Source organism: Corvus hawaiiensis, chromosome Z (genome assembly GCF_020740725.1).
Source record: "Corvus hawaiiensis isolate bCorHaw1 chromosome Z, bCorHaw1.pri.cur, whole genome shotgun sequence".
Lineage (NCBI taxonomy): Eukaryota > Metazoa > Chordata > Aves > Passeriformes > Corvidae > Corvus > Corvus hawaiiensis.
This window is the reverse complement of record NC_063255.1, coordinates 13,003,195-13,026,705: the sequence shown is the minus strand read 5'-3', so window position 1 is coordinate 13,026,705 and position 23,511 is coordinate 13,003,195. Positions and strand designations below refer to the sequence as shown.

The window sequence follows — 23,511 nt, the reverse complement described above, 5'->3', positions numbered from 1 at the left end:
CCAGCTATTAGTAGATATGCCTGGATACCTACACATTACCCCCTTTATCTTCTAGGTGTCTACAAACTCAGCATAAAATAGGAAAACAGCTATAATTAAAGAGGAAGAATTTTAAGTTGATCCTAAGTAAGAAGGTCTGAATAGTTCCCAAACCCATGGCTTACAGACTGACTTTTTCTGCTGAAACTTCTAAAATATTTGATCTCTTTGTCTACATAGTCATTGGCATAGAGTTGAGATGCATCTGTAGACATTCAAAGTTATCTGCAATAACATATTACACAATGTCCAAATCAGAGATGCTTAATGAAAGTAAATTAAAGAGCATAACCAAACAGAAGACTATGGGAAGTTATAGAAAGGTAAGTATTGTAAAAAAAATATAGTCACAACACCCAGATTACTGGTGGGTTTAGAAAGATATTTCCATTGCAAAGGGATCATAGCGTTCCATCTCTCTGACTAGAATGCCTAAAATTCCCAGGCCACAAGCAATAAAAGGAAATATCTGAAGGATCCTACAGCAGCACAGACCCTCAGTCTTTGTCTTGCATCACTTGTGTGGGACTTCTACCATTTGTTTAAATGATGTATTTGAATTGCTTCTATTGCAAACATTTGCTGCCCCCAAAGACTCCACAGCTCAGTTCCCATGGCTCTGTGTACTTTAAAAGATGTGTCATGTGTGCAGTATCACATTTCTTTGGCTGCTATAGAAGTGAAAGTACATATCTTTAACAACATTAGAAAATGAAAAAAAGGGATATAAAGCATGAAGACTAAACAGCACAGTTTGAAGTTACTTACTGAGGGAGGTTTGGCTAAATTGGTAACTGATGTACCAGTGACTTTCTTTCTGTTTAATATTGATATGAAACACTAATATAATCAAAATAACCCCTTTATCTAGACAGTAGGAGTCCTGCCTATTTGATTTGTGCATTGATTGCAAAACTGTGTCCATTTGTTAAAAAAGAGTCAATGACTGATTAGTATCTCGTTATTTCTGCATTTTCTTCTGCAATGTAATTGTTCCATTACTTTCTGAAGCACATCTTTATCAGTGTTTTTAATGAACAATGGCACTGTGTTATATGTGTCCAAAGAGAGAATAGAAAGCAATCCTTGTGCTATAAAACTAATATTTTGCTGCTTAAATTCCCCATCCAGTCTGTAAAGAGGGGAGCAAAGTGCCCCTCATTTACTAACCTACAGAGGAAGAGAACCAACTGGGATACTGTATTTTGCAAGAAATTAAAACATGAAAGGTGTAAAGCAAGCAAAAGCCAGGGACACTGATAAAACATAAGCATGAAATAGCAAAATAGGATCTGCTTGTGGAAAGTAAAATCGAATCTGCTATGGAAGTAATTCAGCATCTCACACATATACATTGTTATATACCTTCTATACAAACACACAGAACCCATGTAAGCATAGTCCTATATCCACAAATGCAGGATAAACTTAAAGAGGAATGAGTGGAAAGACAGACAAATGTCCCAATAACATTTTGGCATCACAGCCAGTAGTAACACATGAGAAATAACATGTAAGTGTGCAAAGAAAACCCAATATATTTTGAAGTGCATATACCCAAATAAGCTGACATTAAGCAAAAAGGGCCTGTCTGCATTTTGTGCAGTCCTATTTGCAACCATGCCTGTAAATCTGGACTCAGCACATATGTTAGAGTAGCACATTAAATTCTTTTTCATCTGTTGCAGAGAGCTTTCCCAGCGGTTAAGCTCCTAAGAAGGTTTTCAATTGTATTGTATATACATTATATATATTATATATTATATATATATATATATATATATATTGTATATACATTATATATTGTATATACATGTTTCAATTGTATTTCTATACATTACCTTGCACTTCATACTATCATTCTGTTACTCCAGTCTCAAGACCATTCAAATCTTTCTCTGTGACCGCAATTAACACCAGGTGCCTCCCAATGCTATGGCAGTGCATACAGGCATTATGGCTCTTGTCTTGAGTTTATGGCCTGAAATTATTATGTAAAAGAGAAAAAAAATAAAATGAGAAATTAGATAAGAACTAAGGCCACTGAGTCTATATGAGTTAACTATAGTTTCATACAACATCTGTAACTTAGCCAAGACATGATCCCAGATCACCAGGGTCTCAGCTAATGCCTAAACTGCAAAACAGTGTTTTGTGGGTGGGAATCATGCTAAACCAATGAGTCCCCAAGACCATCACTGACATGACAACTTGGCATTTTTTCCTTCTTCTTAATGCTATCAGTGGTAACAATTTTACTTGCAAGAAACATTTGTCATATACAGGCATGATATTGCATTGTTTATATATCAAAGAAATTTTTATGCTCATTCAAGTTATAATGGCAGTGTTTCTCCCTTAGAAGTAGCTCTAGAAATTGACTATATACTGTTAAAATCCTGTCTGACAACAAGAATTTTTGCTTTCCTTGTTTTTCTCTAACATTTATTAATACAATATCTGAGTTGTTCATTCTTGTTAATTTAACTTTTATGACACTGATATGGAATGAAGGGGACATACCACCTTTCAGATACATTAGAGTTGTTGAGTACATACTTATATATTCTAGGCAATTACTCTGAAGTTTGCATTATTTTCTAGGCTTTCCCTGAAAAGCAAATGAGAAACAAGAACCAACCAACCAAAAAAAGCCCCCAGGCTATGAGGTTTGTCCTTTTTATTCTCTCTGGTTTTCCTTTTTTTTTTCATCATTTCATTTTTCATTTTTAAAAGTTTGTTCTTTTAGGTTTTGTAAACTAAGAGAAGAATTTTAAGCTACAAACACAGCAACTGTGCTAAAGGAGTAACCCATCAGTAGCAGCTGCTGTCCTCAGCAAGGCCCTGAGATGCACCAGGAAAAATTACCACTTGGCCAGACACAGATATACTAGCTCACACAGGAGCAGTGGAATGCAGAAAACTGGGTCATAAGTGTACTTTTATGTACCCTTTTTCACATCTCCTCCTCTCTTCTCTGTATTTCGTTATGCTAAAGGGTTCTAAAGTGCTGTGAAGAATGTGTCATGCATTGACACTCACAGGTCTTCCAAACATCAGTCTATATTGCCTCCACTCTTCGAGGGGGTCTACAGTTCTTAAGATCTATGTTATCCTAGTTTCGGTCCCATTCCCCTTACCTAAGCAGTCTACCACAGAACAAATGGGTCCATCTTTTGTTCTCCCCTTCCGATTTTATCCATGTTTAGACTTGTAGTCCCTAAGTATACAGCGATAAAAACTAAAAGGGAATAAATTCACGCTCATGGTTTACCATTCACTTTACCGTTACCAGCAACATTCCTTTGTATAAGTCAAATCCATTTTCAGACCTTATCTCTATTCTTTTGTTCCATTCAAACCCATCTTGCTTCCTTCCATAGGGAATCTTGTCGGTTTTCTCTTCCTTGACCTTCAGCCCATGGTCCCACCATTACCTGCCATTTTAGGCATCTATCAATTCCCTCTTGGAACTCTGTTCCATGAATTACACTGAACAGAGTGCCTCAAAAAGGTAGACTTTCTCAGCGATGGCATTTTACTGTACTCTGTTCTGTGCTGTGGGCTATATCCTCCTCCAATGTACTTCATGTTGGAATTGGCTCCTGCTGGAGCCCTTGAACAGACACTTTAGTCTCTTAATGTTGCTTAAGACAAACTGAGTGGAAAAGGCTTGGTAGTTTCTGCTGGGTGTGGTGCACTGAGGCAGCTGTCAGTTACCAGTGTCACAGCAAGAAGTAGGATAATATACCAAATGCAAGAAGGGGAAGGGAGGCAAGCAGGAAGGGAGTGGGGATTAAGGGACATGGCACATCTTGGTTTCCTAGCTTTCATAAGGAACTGCAGCCTAAATATTTTCTTCGTCTGTCTTGCTAAGCATTTATCAGCTCCATTTCTTGTCAGTTCCCTGTCCATAATATTGTACTCTGTGTGTGTGTGTGTATCCCATGCACCACCCCCAATTCAGTGCTCCATTCTCCTTGCCCATCTGCCCCCTGCAAGCCAACATTCCAGTCCCCATGCTTTCCCTGGGTCAGTCCTTTTCTCCACTGCATTCCAGTCAGGTATCTCCTGCCCCAGCACTGCCTGCACAGCTGGGGTGCAGGATAGACCCTGCTGCTCCCAGCAGCTGCTTGCCTGGAGCAGAGCTGGCCCACAAGCAGCTGGGAGTGACTGTGCTGAGAGAAGTTTTGTGCCTTGGCTACTGCACAGCACGCACAGCTGTGTTTTCAGAGTGACGTGTAGAGGCTGGCCAGCGCGAGAGGCCGTCTCCATCCATCTCGAGATTAAGGTGCTGAACTCTTCTGAAGTCTTGCAGCATATTCCAAGTGAAGTAATTCAAAGCGTAACTTGGCTGTGTGTGGGTGGAGCTCCATGGGAATAGCTATAAGCACTCTGCCAAGCTGCAAATACCATAGTAAAGAGATGGCAGGGCTGTTCAAAGAAGAGGTTGATGGATATCTTTCTTAATTTGAAAGTTTTCTTCTATCTGAATGGAAGAATTACATACAAAAACATGCCTCCAAATGCCCAATTAAAACAGAAATTCAGTCTGAAATGTGAGTAAAACCTTGAAAGATTTATAAGCAACCAATGATAGATTCCTAAAAAAAAGTCAGAGCTTTCATAAAAGACTGCTACCAGCCCTAACTTTAATTATTGTTGTATATGTACAGCTACAGATCCATGTGTTCTGCTCCTAGTTTATACAAGTTACAGCTTATTTCTTGCAAGTTCAAGGAAGTGGGTCTTGTGGAATTATCTGATAGGAGAAAATAATTTCACAGGAATTAGTTTAGGCAGTACATTCAGACAAGTAAGAAAAAAAGCAACAGCAACAAAAAACAACAAAGAAACAAAATCCACTAAAAAAACCCCAACGACAGTCATGATGTTTTAAACAACAGTCAAATTCACAGCAGAAGTCAAGTTTATCAGCACTTTAAATGGGACAATATGATATAAGTGTGTGGGCAAACAGGAAGTTTTTGAGATTATGAGATTATCAAAGACTTGAAATGCAAGGATAAGAACTGTAGACCAGGGACAGAAGTTAGTTTATGATATTATTCCACAAGGTAAGCAATGCAGTCAGATGGTAAACTAGAAGTATTTCATTAATTGCTTCAGAAACTGTAAGGGGCTATAATTTATGTACTTAAAAGGCTCATTTTCTGCTAAAGAAATTTATCTTAAAGCACTTTATAGTTTACATTTACAACATACATTAGAGCTAAATGTATAGCATACATTTAGACTTCCTTAAAATCAAACCTTCCTCTAATTTTTAATAGCTGAAGGTTAACTCACTCTTGAACCTCTTGTTAATACAGGTCTGTTTATCCTTAGAGATTGAGTTAATGGCAACTTAACACCAATGACAATATTTTTTGGATAGGCATAAATGAAAGGAGGATTCCACTGATATATCTCTAAAGCTTTGGATAAGACAATTAGAAGCAAAATAAAGTAAGGCCAATGTTAACTAATTCTGGAAATCTCTGCCAAATTGTTTTCACTTCTGAATGTTTTTTTTCTTACCATTCTGGCAGAGCTGTACATCAGCATGGCATGAAGTCACTCTGTGGAACTGAGTGAATAACTGATCCTTCAGTTCACCTAATAAAGAGCTAGATAATTTGTTGCCTAAAATAAGATGCTGCCCCTTGCTTTCATGTGTTTTGTCTCTTTTCAGTTAAATGTAGGAAAATTATTTCAAAACTATAACAAAAATATGAAATATGCTCATAAAAATCTCTATATCAAAATACCTGAAATTATTTATTGAGTTGGACAAGTTTTCACTGAGATTAATTTCTCACTTACACTTCATTTTCTAATTTTTCCAACCTCTATCCATTTGTTCACTTCTGTTTTAGTTTGGTCAAATGATTGATTGTGATTATTTGAAATTATTTAAATTAACTATATCGGGGAAAATGGTAAACAGTAACTTCTTTTGCAGTTTTATGAATTTTGTTTGCCTGTGATAAATGTAGCAGATGCAGTCCAAAACAGCAAAAGAAAACAAGAAAATTCCCAAAGATGCCAAATTACCATAAAACCTTTTATTATATTGATCACCTGAGTTCTGCGTATCTCTCAAAAAAAGAAAAAAATTATGAATGAAGAAAGCTAGCAAAGATCAATAGTAGTAGGCACTGGATCTGAAAAGTAGACAGCACTATATTGCTGAACTAGATTTTTTTGGTGATAAAACTAAAACCTGTATCCTTGTAATGCTGTTGGTCAAGAATTTGATCAGAAAATAAGCATGTATAAGCTAGTCCAATTCTTCATTAACAGAGAAAATTACTATTATTCATTGTGGCCAGAATATAAACACTGTCCAGATTATTTTGCATTCCAATTAAAGAAAAGAAACACGATGGAATGTTGCTGGCTTGTTTGTTTTTTAAGTTGGTTTTATTTTTTTTTTAACATAATTGATAAGAACTCTCTTTTTATTGACTGTGGTAAGATCAGAATACTTCAGGGAATTCCTTGCTCACAAGCCCAAGGTTGTCTTTCCAGACAGCACACAGAAAAGACGCCTCTTACCCTCTCTGTTTGCTAGTATCTCAGTACATGAATGTTTCCACCATTCCTCCACTCTTTAGATACTTTTAATACATACACACACCTATGTCCTCGTCTTCTCTTTTATAGATATTCTGCAAGACACAGCAAGAACCAAAAATCTCAGACACTGATCTACAAACAGCTGAGTCTTTAGATACTAAAAAGGCAACTCAGTCATCATCCTTCATCTGCTCACATTGCAAAGCTTGGGAACACTGAGAAGCAGCAAGGGAAGCTGGAGTCAGTATCATATGTTAGCAGCATTTATGCTTCAAAAATTTCTGGCAAACATTTCTTTCCTAATTGGGGAAACCAGCATAGCCTTGTTTACAGATGAATCCAAACCATTCTCCAGGTTTTGTGTTTGGATGATGTGTCACTGTTTCAGCCATCAATCAAAGAACAATAAATGTACTTGTTTCCACATTTTGACTGAGTGGGCAGCAGCTAACATACCTATCAACTTGAGTGCAGTCTGAAGACTCCTTAGATCAAAAATGCATTCACTAGCAGCCATTCAGCATCTAGCATAACATGCCATATTTTTTCACTAATGAGCTACAAACAAAATCTCATCTGCGTATTTGGCTGTACTGGAAAAGTTAAGAGTCACAATAAATACCTGACAGAAATGCAGACTCAAACTGATGGGAGTAATTAAAGTGCTCTCCAAAAGAACTTGCTGTGAGAAGGAGAGACCCAGAGGGGCACAAAATATCTGGGGAGAAAATGAGTGACCATCAAAACAGAAGCACCAGTCTGAGTCTGTCTGAGACCAAACTGATGTTGAGACTGAAGTGACTAAATGGGCTCAGATACCACAGCATGTTCAGCCACACACTTGTAGTTGAATGTCAACAAGTGCCACCACTTGCACCTCGTGCAGAAGCCATGGCACAGCCCAGGACAGAAGCTGGGCTGGCCAGCATGGTGCTTTCTCAAGTGACTTCCCTATCCTTCATCAGGCCACAATTTGATCCAGAAGAAAAGACACAGACTCATAGGTCATAGAATGGTTTGTATGGAAAAGGAGCCTTAAGGATTATCTATTTCCAACCCCCCTGCTCTAAAGTCCAGTCAGGCCAGCACAGACGTCACAGGGGGCAGTCTGGTGATCGTGGGGGGCACTGAGATTTGTACTTCTTTTGCTCACAGGCTTCATTTAAGGACTGTGGACCCTCTGACACATGGAGGGCATGTTCATGTGTTTGGCTACCTTGATAAATTTTCGCCTGTTCTGTGACCCATGGTGACTGACTGCTGACTGCTGCACTTCAAGCAGGTTTATAACTGGCTTAGTAACATTTTCAAAAATTTGAAAAACAAAGTAACTTCATTCAGGCATGAGTATATTATGTATTATGAATGAAGTTGCTCGAGATCCCTCCTTTTTCCATATTTGATTCATAGTCAGTAGTGCTGTTACACTACATAGACAATATTCAGTTTCTAATATATATACCATGAACAGCCCTATTTTCAGCTGTAAAAAACACAGCATACAAACAATCTGAACTATATTCATGGTTGTTGATTGCCAAATCACTGTATAAAATACAAAAATTTTTCAAAGCAAGCTACAAAATAGAGGGTAATAAATTGCAATTCCTGCCATAGGAAGATGAACAGAAATCTCTTGAACCAAGACTCAAAGCCAGACACTGTACTTCCTGTCTTTTAGATCTTCTAACATGTAAATCGACCATTACAAAGAGGATTAACCACTAGAAGTGTACAACTGAAGCCCAACATTCAGCCCTGCTCTTTATTCACCACCAGAGCAGACCAGGTGTCCAGAATCCTAATGCTGGGCTCTGCAGTTGGGGTTTATATGATCTGCATACTAAGCACAAGTCACCATTGTATTCTGGCTTTAATTTATTGGTGGCCTTAACAACTGGCTATTTTACTGCTAATTGTACTTTAAATTGCTTGTACAAAATCAAACAGTACTTGGGACTCTAAACACGCACTTTCATGGAGTACAGTTATTTTTTAAAACTGTTTATTTTATCAGAATTAGATTTATGCTCAGAGAAGTAAAGCTTTCTCACAGAAAATTGCCATTTGGTATTTTAGTTATGTTAATGGATTAAGCTTTTTTTTTTCTTGAAGGCTTTATAGTATGTACTGTAAATGAGATGATGGTATAAGAAAGCATTTTCAAAAGTTGACAGAATTTAATCACAGGTATATCTCTGTCATTGCCCTCAGCATTTGAGAATCTCCCCTTTTAGCATTTCTTGGAAAAACAGGACTAGGTATTCTGACAAATTTCATTTTGGAAAACCTGTCTTATTTATCAAAAGTCACCACATGGCTTCAGTTTGTACTTTAAAGTATATCTTGTTATGATGGCTGTGGAACAAAGCTGAGGGCTGGCAGGGAATACGGAGTCCACCTTGCCTGACTGCAGATGTGGATGTTCCTCTGGTACAACCTAGTCTGTATCTTCTGAGAAGCGATTTCCTCTTGGAGAAAACAAATTTAAACTACATGGCTTGTTAAATATTTTGGGATCTGTCTTGCTGAAGTGCACTGTGAAATAATAATAGCTAGCTTCTGTTCCTGAATCTCAGAGCACTTTATGGATCTAGAAAAGATCTCTCTTCTTAGACCATATTAGTAGATGAAGAGACCCTCAGGCTTAAAGGATTTAGGTAACTTATCCTGGGTCACACTAAGCCCCTTGTGCAAAGCTTGTAGCAGACACTGTATGTGTCATTTCCACCCTGTGGTCCAATAACAAGATCATAATTTTTTCAGTAAAAATTGAGGATCATCTTGATCTACACAAAATACAGGAATTGTCACATAACTCAGAAACAAGATCCACTCTAAAGACCACAGGACTGCATGCCTACTCTTCCAGAGTCTGGCTTCATTTTTCCACTTCAAAATATTATCCAGGCAGAGTTGATGGAATTCTTCTATTTCAATGTTTACCAGATGTGCAGTTACCCATGATGAAAGTAAAATTTCTAATGTTACGGGACTGCAAGGTCAGAAAAATATAGTGAGAACTATGGCAGCCAAACAGTACACTCTAGGTTATGTGTGAGAAGTTATTTGGTCCACTCTGTATTTAACCTTGCCAAGCAAGCTTAAGTCCTTCTGCTCTCAGAACATCAAACAATTGTGTTTCCATCCCATGGAGTACAGTCCTCATGTTGTCAGCCATGGAATAACCTGTGATGCTTCCAACAGCAGTGAAGTAGTTTAAAGTGCTTCGAATAAATGAATGAACAAAACCAAAATGAAGACATAAAGTATAATGCTCAAAAAACAAAAACAAACAAAACCCTCAAACAAACAAACAACAAAAAACCCACAAAACCCTCAAATTTTATCTCAAATTCAGATCATAAAAGTAAAATCCTGGTTGCAAGTGCTGCTTTTAAATTAAGAAATTAATTTAAAAATATTTTAGCAGTGTATTTTAATGAAATTCTTAAAAACAGTAAGCCTTGGTTGAAATCTGCAAACATTGGATGGGTTTTAATATATGATAAGCAGTAGATTTAAAATCTCTGTGAAAGATGTAAGCAGTAGTGCACTCTGCTTTTTAACTCCCAGAACACACTGAAATCTCTGTAATTTTCTTGAATGAATGCTCCCCCTGCAGAAGTGCAGACCTGCCCCTCAGCCCCATGGCCTGTGAAGAGTTGTTTCACAATGTGCAGCAATTCGGTGAAGAGTGCAAAGATGGTAACTGGACTGGCTGGTCTTTTCATTCTTTTCCCTTTCAACTTTGGCAAAGACACAAACCTAATAACCCTACTTTTAAGAATAGTGCTGTAAATATTTTCACTGTTCAGAGGAGGGCAAGGGCTTGATGTCATATTTCATTCAAGTAGCATCACTGAGATCATGTGTCAGATTAGCTCAGAGAAACTACTACAAGCCGAAATGCTAACGTGGCAGCAGCAAACACTTCGCAGGCTATGACATACAACTGTTGAATCTTTCAGAATAATTTGAGGGACCTGTTTAGATTGAAGACTGACATAGGATGTGGTTAGTCTATCAACACCTACAGCATTTTCTCTGATTAGAAAGATCTGAGAAGCTGCAAGATGACACTTTAAACTGTGTTACTGGAAAATCTGTGGTAGGCTTGAAAAAAGTTATTGACCCTTCTTTCTTCTATCTCTGCTTTCAAGGCACAGACAACTAAACCATCATTATTTATAAATTCTGGCAAATGTAAATAGAGTCTTGAAACTTTACTGGATCTTAAGTTTTCAAGGTTCTTGATTATTTATCTTTAGAAATGTGATACTGTCATGTGACAGAGGCTGGGCAGAGCTCTACTTTGTGCACATATCTGGAGTTGAATTGAGTCATAAATAATGACCTATGATTCTTTCCCTTATGCTTAATGTATATTGTGACAATTGTGTGTAACTAAAAATGAGGAAAAAAGTCTGGAACAAGGACAGAGTTATTCAACCTGATTGAAAGATAGTGAGTTGAAACACTGAAAGATTGTGAGCGCTTGATTTTAAAAGTCATATTTATGTATCATGTTTGAGCATCGCACATCAAGAATTTTACCCCTTGTCATCCTGTTCAACAGATTTGAGAAAAAAAAGGTTGGATTATTACTCTGGAAGATATACATATACATATACATATACATATACATATACATATACATATACATATACATATGCATATTTTGATGGTGTTGTCAATTTTCCTGTTCGATGTTCCTTACCTTCAGTCTTAAAATGTTTGAGGTGACTTAGACAATGTGTTTGGATTACTTGCTAATAGTTCAAGTATCTAAGTCATGAGAAAGAATGACACACATGTACCTGTCACTTCCCGTTGAAGGAGAACTAAGAGCTGTTCAAAGAATTGTGAGCAAAGGTGAAGGAGCTCCACTTCTATTTTGTTAAATAATAAGGCACAGAAAGATTGCATTGTTAAAACATTCCCAAATAGCTGTGAATGGTTCATTTTTAAAAAAAAGTCACCTTAAAAAAACCCATCACCATAAGCATACACACCCTCTTACTCTGTTTACTGAAGTCAAAATTTTAGAAGAGGAACGCCTTTTTTCCATAATTCTTCTCATTGTATAAATACTATTTGTGATATGTTGTTTGATAATTTGAAACTTGTTCTTCCACTTACACAGCAAAACCAATACTCGTGACATAAAATAACTGAAGCCATCCATGGTAGAGAACATACAGAAATATTAAGAAACAATCAACCCAAGGTCTTGTCTTGTCCTCTCGCTATGGTTTCTCCATCTATAAAATAAAGAAAAGATAATGAGTTACTGTGTGAAATATTTTCAAATCTGCAGATGGGAATCTCTGCATGGGAACCAGATATTATTTATTATAACTAACATTAGCAATATTGAGTAAAATCTACATTTTGGGAAACTAGCTTACATAGAACTTTTGCTAATTTAGACACCCTTATAGAGATGCAGATTAAACGTAAATATATATTTATATTTCTTTTCATCCAAGCAGCTGTACAGCAAGTCAGTATTTCACAAACTCATCTTACCGTACTTTCCTTTCAGAGTCTAATAGGAGACAGGATTCTGGATGTGTAACAAACAACATTAGACAGTCTGAAAAGACAGGCCTGAAAATTTGAAACCTTAGGGAAAATGTTCATGATAATCTGGATAATGCATGCAACCAGTATATACTTTTTCACTCTACACATGTCCTCTGACATCACTCTTGGCCTTAAGAATTAAAAATGAGGGTCTAATAAAAGTTTCCAGTTTTCCATAGATAATGTAGCCTTCCAATAGACATGGGTTTAACCGTACTTAAAATATTCCAGGAAAACTCTTTTCATGTGTATTGGGTTTGCATGGCCTGGTTTTTGGTAGCACGGGGGTGGGCTACAGGGGTGGCTTCTCTGAGAAGCTGTCAGAAGCTTCTTCCATGCCCAGCAGAGCCAATCCCTGGTGGCTCCAAAGAGGGAGGTGCTGCTGGCCAAGGCTGGGCTGATTGGAAATGGTGGTAATGTCTCTGTGATAACGTATGTAAGAAGAAATCAACCCAAAAGTTGTGGCGTAGTAGTAATTCTGAGTAGAGAAGAGTGGAATGAGACCAAGTAAGAAGAACAACTCTGCAGTCACCAAGGCCAGTGAGGTAGGAGGGGGAGGAGATGCCCATGGTGAGGCAGCTGTGCCCCTGCAGCCCGGGGATGAGCCCCACCCCAGAGCAGGTGGGTGCCTGAGAGCCCACAGGAGACCCAGGGAGAGGGGCCCAGCTCCCAGGCTGGAGCAGCCTGTCCTTGAAGGACTGCACCGCAGGGAACAGTGACCCACTGCTGCAGCAGTGTGAGGGGGACTGGTGCCCATGGGATGGACTCACATTGCAGCAGTTTGCAGGGAGCTGTTGCTCGTGGGATGGAGCCATGCTGGAGAAATTCATGGAGAACTGTCTCCAGTGGGAGGGACCCCACAGTGCAGCAGGGGAATGACTCCTCTCCCTCACTGGTGAGAGAAGCCCTGGGTGATGAACTGACCACAACCCTCATTCCCTGTCTCATTGCACTGCTGGGGTAGGAGGTAGAGCTGGGAAGGAGGGAACAGGGTGGGAAAGGTGTTTTTAAGGGCTTATGTTACTTCTCATTATCATGCTCTGATTTTTTTAGTAATAAATTCCCTTCACATCTCTAAGTTGATCCCATTTTGCCCACGACGATATTTGGTGAGTGATCTCTCCTGGTCCTTATCTCAAACCATGAACCATTCATTAAATTTTCTCCCCTTTGTCCAGCTGCAGAGAGGAGTGAGAGCAGCTTGGGTGGGGGCCTGGCATCTGGCCAGCATCAACCCAAAATGTTATGTCTTTTCCTTTGTTCAGATATCAAAACTGTTTATTTAGTTCAGCCCACCTTTTATTAGAGGTAATTTTCATTTTTGTATCTGACCTACAGAATAAAATACTGCTTTGCTGTTGTAATGAAGTGAGTAATATTAATCTCTACACCAGAATGTATCTCTTTGTGGGAATGCTAATTTACGAATATTAACATATCATCATTCTTCAGGTTGTTAACATAGTGAATAACAGATTTTCTTGGGGGGGTGGGGGGGTGTTGGTATTTTGCTTCGGTGTCTTGATTTTACCTATTTGGACAAAAGAAAAGAAGCATCACTTGGGTTATAGGTAATTCACAGTCCATTCTTTTGCCTAATTCTTTCCTCCACAATGACACTAATCCATGGATAGTGCCCCATGAAACTGTGGCCTACGAAAGCAGTGAATAAACCAGAAAATGTATACCCTTTACTGGGACTGGAAGCTATAAATTCCATGAAGAGTCAGCTGTGGGTTTGTTGCAGGTTTCAAGTAGTTGGCTACTGTGCAGGCATGCTCCCTCAGGATCACGTCTGAAACCAAAATATAAATCAAAACATTTTAATTCATTCACAAGGTTTCATCCATTCCATCTCTTTAAAGATGTCAAAACCACTACCCTTGCCTTAAGCATTTTTAAGCCATTCTATAAATTTACTGAACATACTTCTGTCTGAATGTGCATAAACTATTCTCTTTAAATCAAATGAGAAACTATAAATAACATTAAACCTTATTCGAGATTCAGATTCAATTGCAGATTCAGATTACAGTTAAATTTAGATTTATTTCATTAAATGCATTAAACATGATTCATGCTTTGTTCTTTCTGAAAAATCAAGACTGTTTTTCCATTTGAGAAGGCAATATTTCTGACTACATAGTTGAAGAACCTACGGCAAAAAACACAATGCAGCTCAAGCATTTCCTGCAAGAATTACCTGTGAATGATAAGATAGTAACAGACTTCTTTGTGATTTCTGATATTAACTGCTCAGTTGTTTATAAAATTACAGATTTCACTGTTATTCTACATCCTTCTAATATTTCTTCACTAGAATAATTTTTATTACTGGTTGGTAGATAAAATACTGCATCATTTCTGGATGGATATCTCTTCTACAGAAATGCCTTTAGGAAACTTCATTAATGTTTGGGGGCATATATACTGGGGAAAAATTAGACTGATATGAGTCTTCATATATATATATATATATATATATATAAGAATACTTCTTATTACTGTCCTTTTTTTCAAATTTTTCTGATGAACAAAGGAAAAATACATTTCATGTTCCTGTCCAAGCAAACAGTACTTCATGACAAATGTAAAAACTACCTTCCAGATATCTTCCATATCTGCTGCATATTTTGTGATATTGTTTTGTGCAAGCCTGCTTAGAATGAAATAGAAATACAGCAGTTCCCTGCCATCTATTTTACTAGTGGACTGTGCTAGCAAAGCTTAGGAACAAACCTAAACAGAGAACAGCAACATGCTGTCTGAAGCTGTCCTATGGCAGACCAACACTTATTATATAAAATTTCTGCAGGAATTCAGCCAATGGAGTTGGGTTGCCTGCAGCTTCTAAACATGACTGAAAAGCCATAAAAGGCAGGCAAAATTATAGAGGAAACTGAGAAAGGTATGCATCTTCCCTTTATGCTCTGAAGTACAACAAATACCAACAGAAGGGTGGGGATGTCCTCCGGTAAATTTTGCTGCACCAACATTTTAGTAAACAAACAACAGTGACAAGCATTAGAATTTGTGTCCTCCAGCAGTACAAAACCGGTAACTTACACCTACTGCCTATTAGTTATCTAAGTAGTCAATTATTATATTAAAAGTGTTATATTCAGTATAAGTCACTTGTGTGGGTTTTGGGCATCTCCCTGATGGAGTTTTACAGAATTTTATATTGTTATAGAAGGCCTTGAAACCTTGGATAAAAATGGTTGAAGCAATGGGCGAGGAAGGTGTATAGAAAGAGGAAGCTGGTCTTTTTTTGACCAAGTAATAAAGTCGGAAAAAACAAGCAACTGTTATCCTTGTATTTACTTATTTTGAAATTATTTTGAAAGAACTATATTTGTTTCACCCTACAAAATTTGATGATTTTCTCCTTTTAGTTTCCCTTTTAAATAACTGGGCTTTTTCTCAGATCTTAGTTTCAAAACATTAAGGTTGCAAAAGTCTCTCAGATAGAACTAGCTATGGAAAGTCTTGCCTGTGTTCAAATTCTCCAAATTTCTCTTTATAAAACTATTAGTTCTGGCAAGTCAGAGCATGCCTCCCAGTTGTATCCTGACTTTTTTGACTGTAACTTTGTTGCAGTATTCTGCAAATTTCTGTGCAATATCAGCCTCATGTTTGGTTTCTTTAATAGTTTAATATTTAAATTTTACTTTCAGTAGCAGGAGAAAAACAGAGACTGGAGTAATCTCCATATGTAGCACTGGTGCTTGAAATAATAGATCCGTGGAAAAAATACAGTCAGTTTCCCTTTTATCAATGGTATTTACTTCTGAGAGCCATAGCTCTTGTTCCTGGCATACTACAATGATTTGTGGTTTCTTTTAAAACACACTTCCATGCAGACATACTTTGCATTTTTGCTGGTAAAGCAAGCACAAGAATCCACAAAGAGGAATTATAAGGTGCCTGGTTCATACATCTCTTCCATTTCACAAAGACCATCCAAACTGAGCAGTTCCACATCTCCCTTCCAGCCCCAGCATATCAGAAAGATGAGGGAGGATGTATTGTGTCTGGTTTTCTTTTCTTTCTTTTTTTTTTTTTTTGATTCAAATGAACACTGCTTGTTTCATAATGAGTGTTATTTTAACACATTACATCTTTGATATAATAAAAACCCGGGCATGAAGTCCAGCTAAATTACTAAGAAAATGCTAGACCTTTTTAGTTGTTTTTCATGTTGATAAAAATTGCAGCTTCTGAATGAGAAATTCAGAATTCTCAAGGAGAAGAAAAAAAAAAAAGGAAAAATCGTTCATGGAAGCATGCGGGCTTATGTACCCTGTGACCCAGCAAAAAGGAAGAACAAAATCACGAAGCGGGTTCTAATAACTTTTATTTTCCTCTGTGCACTGGTGCATTACAAATGGGCCTGAATGCAATTCCAGAGAAAAGCAACAGCAGAAAGTGTGGGGGAGTTGTAGAATACCTGCATCTTCGACTTCAATAAAGTGAGACCCATCACTTGTAACTGAATCCAGTTCAACAGAAACCTCTGTTTATTTTTATGTGCCACTTATGGATGGTGAGTACTCATAGGTTTTGGGTTGTTTTAAATGCTCCCTTTGCTCTCTGGTAGTGACAGGAACTGCCCACAGGGCTGCTGTTGATGTGCTCTACCTCTTCCAACTTTTAGTCATATAATTCACTTGTTTACAATTACTATGGCAACGCTGACTGCTATGGCAACACTTAATAAACTGACACTACGAAAGAAAAGATAAAAGAAAAGAAAAGAGGAAAGGAATAAAAGAGAACACATCTTGCGCTAAATTGCAGGAGGATTAAACATTTTTACTTCAGCTCGCTTGTTGCAGGACCAGATTCCAATCCCCTTTCTCACTCAGTAAGTGAAGGCACAGACCTGATTAAAGAGAAAAAAGCTAACAGAATGAATCAGACTATCCTAATTTACCCCATGAGGTTAAGTTTCCCACTTCCGCAGAGCTCTTTTTAATTCTCACTATACTGCTGACAAAAAAAGCGCTTCTTTTAAACAGACCTTAATTTAAAATCTGTCACCATCACTGTTTTTACAAGTTACATGAATCATTCACGTTGTAAGTACCAGATAATTCTTAGTGTATTTAGCTTCAAAAAACTTCTGTACAGACAGTCTAATGAGCTGGGCAAACATTTTGCAGAGGGAAGACTGAGATACAGAAACCTCACTTAGAGATACAGACATTCAGTGCATGTAGTGTCATGAATTGCAGTTGAGAGCAAAAGCATGATACCATCTTAGGCTTGGTCCTAGCCATGGCAAAGGTGAAAAAAGAAGTCATTGCCTTATAGGTTCAGAAATGCTCTATAAGAGCATTCAAGTTATCTTAAATCCTAAGTTAAAAGACATGAAACCCAAATCTATTACAGGAATATTTTGTCACTACTATGTTCAGTCTCAGAAGGCTCAAAACAACCTGAATATGTTATTTTTGTTCATAAATAAAGAGGTACCAGCATGGCCATATTTATAAATATTCTAAGTTTCAATTTAGGCTTTAAGTTTCAAATTAAATTCCAGGTCACAGGGTGGAAAATAGTATTCTACTCATTTGAAAAATTGACACCTCTTAACAGGTTATATCTGGTTTTTGGACTGAAGATTTTTCAACCTAAATAGGCATTTCTGACTTTATGTTTTTTATACATTATGTAGAAGTGAGTCAACATCCTTATTAGGTTAACAGAATCCTAAGTTCAGAAGAGAAGGGTGCAGATTCAGCCTGAGTAAGAAGACAGTTCGAGGACAGAGCACCGCATGAAAACTGGAAGGTGTGACCTTTCTGAGAGCACACAGTATCTCTGTGAACATCTTAAGGGTGTCCATGAAGTAATGGGATACTACAGCTTCCTGCATGGGCAGGAGTTTTGTAACGCTTAGAAGATAGGCTGTAACATGAAAGGCAGACTTTAGGTAAGTAGAGCAGAGGTTCTTAGACATCAGTGTGACAGAAGGGAAAGTACTGAAAAACTCTGAAACCCTCCTCCAGAGAGTCAGCAATGTATGACCTCTCTGGGATACAACTAGTGGGGTTTTTAATCTGCCAAACCAAGAACCAAGATCTGCCAAAAAAAAAGCCAAGAAAAGGCAACTTTTTCTCTTCTCATAATCATTTTCAAGAAGTCTCTATCTGGCCTGCAGAATAAGCAGCCCAGGAGTATCTGTTCCTAGAAGTAATTAATGCAACTATTAAAAGTATCTGTTTTGCTAGTGTGTTATTTTTATGTTCCAACCCCAGCCAATATCCAAGCCACACAGCCATGCACTCACTTCCCCCCAGCAGCATGATGGTGAAGAAAATTGGACGGGTGAAAGTAAGAAAACTCACAGATTAAGATAAAGGCAGTTTAATAGGAGATGCAAAAGCTGCGCACGTAAGCAAAGCAAAGTAAGGAATTAATTCACTGCTTCCCATGGGCAGGCAGATGTTCAGTCAACCCCAGGAAAACTGGGTTCCATCACATGTAATGGTGACTTTTAATGGTGACAAATGCCAAGTGTCCCCCACTTCCTTCTTCTTCCCCCAGCTTTGTATTCTGAAGATGACACCACATGGTATGGAATGTCCTTGTGGTCACTTGTGGTCAGCCATCCCGGCTGTATCTCCCCCCAAACAAACTTCTTGTGCTTCGTCAGCCTGGTGGGGTGATGTGAGAAGAGGCCTTGCCCTTGTGCAAGCACTTCTCAACAATAACAAAACCATCCTTGAATTATCAGCATTTATTTCAGCCCAAATCTAAACCACAGAGCCATAGAAGATGCTACGGGAGAAATTAACTTTCACCCAGTCAAAAACAGCACAATTATTTAGTAAATCTCAGTCATCTTCTGTGGAAAGAAGAAGCCATTGCGAAGTAAAGAAAGTAAGCAATTTAACGACTCACAATCACAATTAACAATATTTGGCAATGGAATCATAAAATATAAGGAGTCACAGAATTACTAGCAAATACCCAGCTTTGCAGAATGCTTGATTTGCATACAAATGCCGATGTAAGGTATTCACATCAAATTTTCATTTTTTTTTCAAAGCACTGTGACTAAGAAGATAATTTTCTATATAAGTATATTTGTAAACAGGAGTCTAAACTCAGAATTTATGTCTAACACACAGGGAAGCCTTTTATTCCACATAGTTTTATAATATACTGTTAACAACCAAACAAACCAATGAAAATGTAGCTGAGAAAGTAATATATTCAGCAAGGAAAATTAGATAATCTTCTTTTTTATGCATTATGTCTAAAGACTGTATTTTATGAGAAGATGCCACATTCTGGTATCAGCTAGCATTGTTTGAAAACATGGGCTTACTTCAAAAACCATTCTCTGAAAAACGTCTTTAAGGGATGTCAGGTCTGAGCTGACAAATTACCTGAACTTCTTTACAGACAAAAGTAATAAGATAGAAATATTTCACTCTTTTTCTCCACCCCTTTCTCCCCAATAAAATGAGTCACTAAATCTTTGAGATGCTTTCTACAATCTTTTCTGAGCTGTTTTCTAATTTCATTCATCAGGTGAGATCCAAAAAATTAGTTTGGTATTACAATGCTTAATGCTTCAGTGCCAAAAAGGAAAAACCCAAGGTGCTGAGAAATTACCTATACAGTGATTGAGAAGAAGTGACATATCTAGGTAGCATCCAGTCTAAAAAGGAGGCAATACACCCAGGTGGCAGGAAATGCTAAGGAAAAAGAAATCCCAGAATTCTGTGGCTTGCCCACCTGAAAACTGCAGTGATGAAACTTCAGAACTCAGAGACCTTGGACACATGTGGTGCTGACACATGTGGTGCTGACACCTGGGGAGACACTTCCCAGTCAAGGAGGTGATTGAGCTGAAACTGCTGTTTTGTTATTGATGCCACAAGTTAATTCTCAGCCAGATCAGTCCCTCAAATTGGCCAACTGTTTCGCTTGGCTAGAATTCATTCTGGCAAATAAGACATTGGACAGCAAGTTGAGCAAAGGCTTACAGAAATCAAGGAACTGCAGCATAAGGATATGGTATAATGGTACAGCTAAGGGCAACTACAGCTGAATGCTGCTAACAGGCAGAACAGCTCTCCGCTTGGCCTGTGGGTGTTTGTTCCTTCCCTTGCATTAGCAATGGTGCTTCTTTGGCAGTTCAGTCACCCCAGTCAGGAAGCTAAACTGACTTAAAACAATGTTATAGGGGGAAAAAAGCTGCATTCCCATCAGATCATCCCACTGTCTGTGCATCCACCTCCATACCATGCGAAACACTGAGGAGGGCAACAGGAGTCAGAGAAGCGAGGCAAGGACAGCATATACAGGGAGTGAAGAGGAGACAGGCTGGACTTGCTGCTGGAATGTCAGAACTGTTTGCAGTAGATCTCACCAGCTATTAACAGCAAAAACCAAAGTCGAGAATTTCAATACTGACACAAAGATCATTGTTTTCTCCTAAAAGTGTAAAATTATGTAAGTTAAGACCAGTAGTTTTATCTTTAGCACAGAAATCTACTGATTTGAACACTTTCCTTGTCATTGGGAAATGCTGGTTGTGTTCTATTTTCAGAGAGGGGGTGTATTTTGGTGTTACATCACATATGAAGTACAACTGTGAAATGTGAGCACATGAAATGTTTGGAGTATTTTGGGTTTTGTAGAGTGAGTAAAGATGTCAGTAAAGATAGAAAGCATTCTGGTTTTCATCACAGGATAAATGAGGTAATTACAAAATAATGTGGGAAACAGAAATGAGATTTTTAAAAAAATATATATGCAGTTAATTCTGTAAATATAAACCCACCTTCTATAAAATTATTACCCTTTGTGTTGCTGTCTGTAATGTTTTAATGCTTGTTCTGTCTAGAAATACAATCTGTCCCAACACAAGAGCAGATATATTTTAACAGACTTTTTTTTTAACTCTGTCCACTCCATGGAGTATAGCTATGTCCTTATCTTCCTCTTCTTTGGACTCTTACTTTAGTCTGGATACACAAATCCCTGAATAGTGAGTACAAAATAGCATCTCTTTCTTTACTTTTCCTCAGTTTCAGAACTTTATATGCAACATTAGTTAGCCTTAAAAAGTTTCTCCAGGTTTTAAGGCATTCAGTCCATTGCCTACTTATTGTTAGGAGTCTTTATAGACATCCAAGTGCTAACAAATGCAGAATAAAAGAACCTGTTTTTCATGTTGCCAGAGGAAAACTTCAGACCAAAGGAAAAGCATGAAAAGAAATATTTGTTCAAGATTCTCTAAATGTCACTGAGGATGTGATTTCTAGTAATTCAGTTCTAGTAATGGCATTTCCTGCATTTTCACACACATCTCTCAGCTGAAACAATTCATGTGTAAGTAAAATGAGTGTGTAGTCATTGCTAATGCTTTAATCATGTTATGCAGATACTGAAGTCACAGCTGCTACAATTTCTTATTTTACCCCTTCAGAACAAGATGAAGCAGAGTAGAAAAAAATTTCAAACCTTAATTAAATAAGCCCTGTTTTCTTTTTTTCATCTTTCATTCAAAAGAACTCTTTTGTTCTTAGTCCCCATCTTTGGCAAAATCAAAAGAAGATCAAAATCAGGCACTCAAAGTGTAATTTTTGCAGAACTTGAATGCTTTCATTTGTGATAAGCAACATCTGCAGTACCAAATGTTTTAAACCAAAATTATTTACCTGTCCAAACTTGACATGCTCTGCATTCCAGATGCACTGTCAGCTATGCAGCTCTCACCTGAGGCCACTTGGAACCCACAGCAACTCATCCCTGTGCCTAAGACCTTAGAAAAAAATAAAAAAATAAAAAAGAGAAGAAAAGGGGGGGAAAAAAAAAAAAGAGGGGTCCTCTGCAGTAGAGAAAGTGAAGCTAATATTTACTTGGAGATGGAAACTCTGAGTGAAGAGAAGAATTTGTCCTGAGGGTTTATGCAGCACAGAAGTGGGTGTAAATGATCTCATTCTTATCTTCTCCAAATTTGCCCAGTAATTTGAATTCCTTCTAGACCACTTCACTAGGATATCTTAACACCAAATTATTCCTGTAGCTGGCATGACTAGTTTTGTAGCCACTTTTATTCATAAAACCAGATTTTTCCTAAGTTGTTCCCTAATAAAGTGTAAATTTACACAATTACAAAAACAGAATGGAACACTCTCTCTAATTCTGTCTCCTAAAGCTAAATATTCTACAGTAACCATAAGGGAAATAAAGTAGCAAAAGTCTTCTAATTAAAGTCTGTTGAAACTGATCTTGTTCAGAGCATCAATTTTGTATACATTTAGGATTTGTCTCTTTACAAATTTTTAATTATGTGGGCCTAATTCTGATGTTTATGAATTGCATGTAGTACTCCCAAACCTCTTCTTTTGTGACTTCACATCCAAACGGATTCACTGTTTTCCTTCATCAAATACTTGTGTTTGGGTGAAGAGATACTATTAATAGTGATTGAATTACAGTAATCTTGACATCTGGAATGCAAGAAGTAATGCACCAGTGTCCTGCAAGACCTAAGTATTTTTTATCCCTGTGTCAGCAATACCCTTGCCTCTGTATTCCTTATGTCACTTTTTACACTTTCCAAAAGGACTGTGTGGCTATGTGAGAAATTCGCTTCCAGCACAAATACATCCCCTGTGTGCTACACCCTAGTGCCTAAGTCTGCCCTGCTGGATTTCATAACAGAGACTGGAAAGAGACCTTGAGTTTACTTTGTGATGATGCACGTCTCAGGCCATGTTTAAAGAACATTACTTTCACTTCAGGAAAATATCAATAAGTTTGGCAGCTGAAAATAGTTCTGATTCCCCCCCCTTTATCTGTAGTATGCTGCTGCCCAAATTACAACCTGTTATGTCTTTCAAGGTAATGCCCTCAGGACAAACATATATCAACACAATGACAGATCTGTTTGATTTAAGGCCTTGCTGCACAAGATCCAGCAAAATTTTGAATATCTCCAGTGATAGGGAGTCCACAACCTCTCTGGTCCCTATTTCAAAGTCTATCACCGTCTCATTAAAAAAAACATCTCATATGAAGTCCCTTGTTCCAACTTATGTCCATTGCCCTCTGTCCTTCCACTGGGTACCTCTGAGAAGAGATTGTGTCTGTCTTCTGTACCCCCTCCCACATGGGAAATACTTGAAGAGAGCAGTAAGATCTGCCTCTTTTTTTCCTTCTCTTTTGAAGGCAGAACCACCCCAGTTCTCTCCTCCCATCTCACATGTGCTCCAGCCCCATGATCAGCTTCACAGCTCTCTGCTGGACTTCTCCAGCATGTCAATGTCTTTC

At 37.9% G+C, this 23,511-nt stretch overlaps 1 long non-coding RNA gene across 2 annotated transcripts in view; it reads right to left on the bottom strand.

Moving 5' to 3' along the window:
• The window catches only part of LOC125319656, a 119,414-nt gene that overhangs the window by 27,690 nt on the left and 68,213 nt on the right, over positions 1-23,511 (bottom strand). For both annotated transcript variants that reach the window (XR_007200846.1, XR_007200847.1), the window contains 3 exons: positions 13,899-14,005; positions 11,764-11,885; positions 1,881-2,020 (listed from right to left, as the gene is read on the bottom strand). This is a non-coding gene — a long non-coding RNA (uncharacterized LOC125319656). The remainder of the gene's footprint in view (positions 1-1,880; positions 2,021-11,763; positions 11,886-13,898; positions 14,006-23,511) is intronic.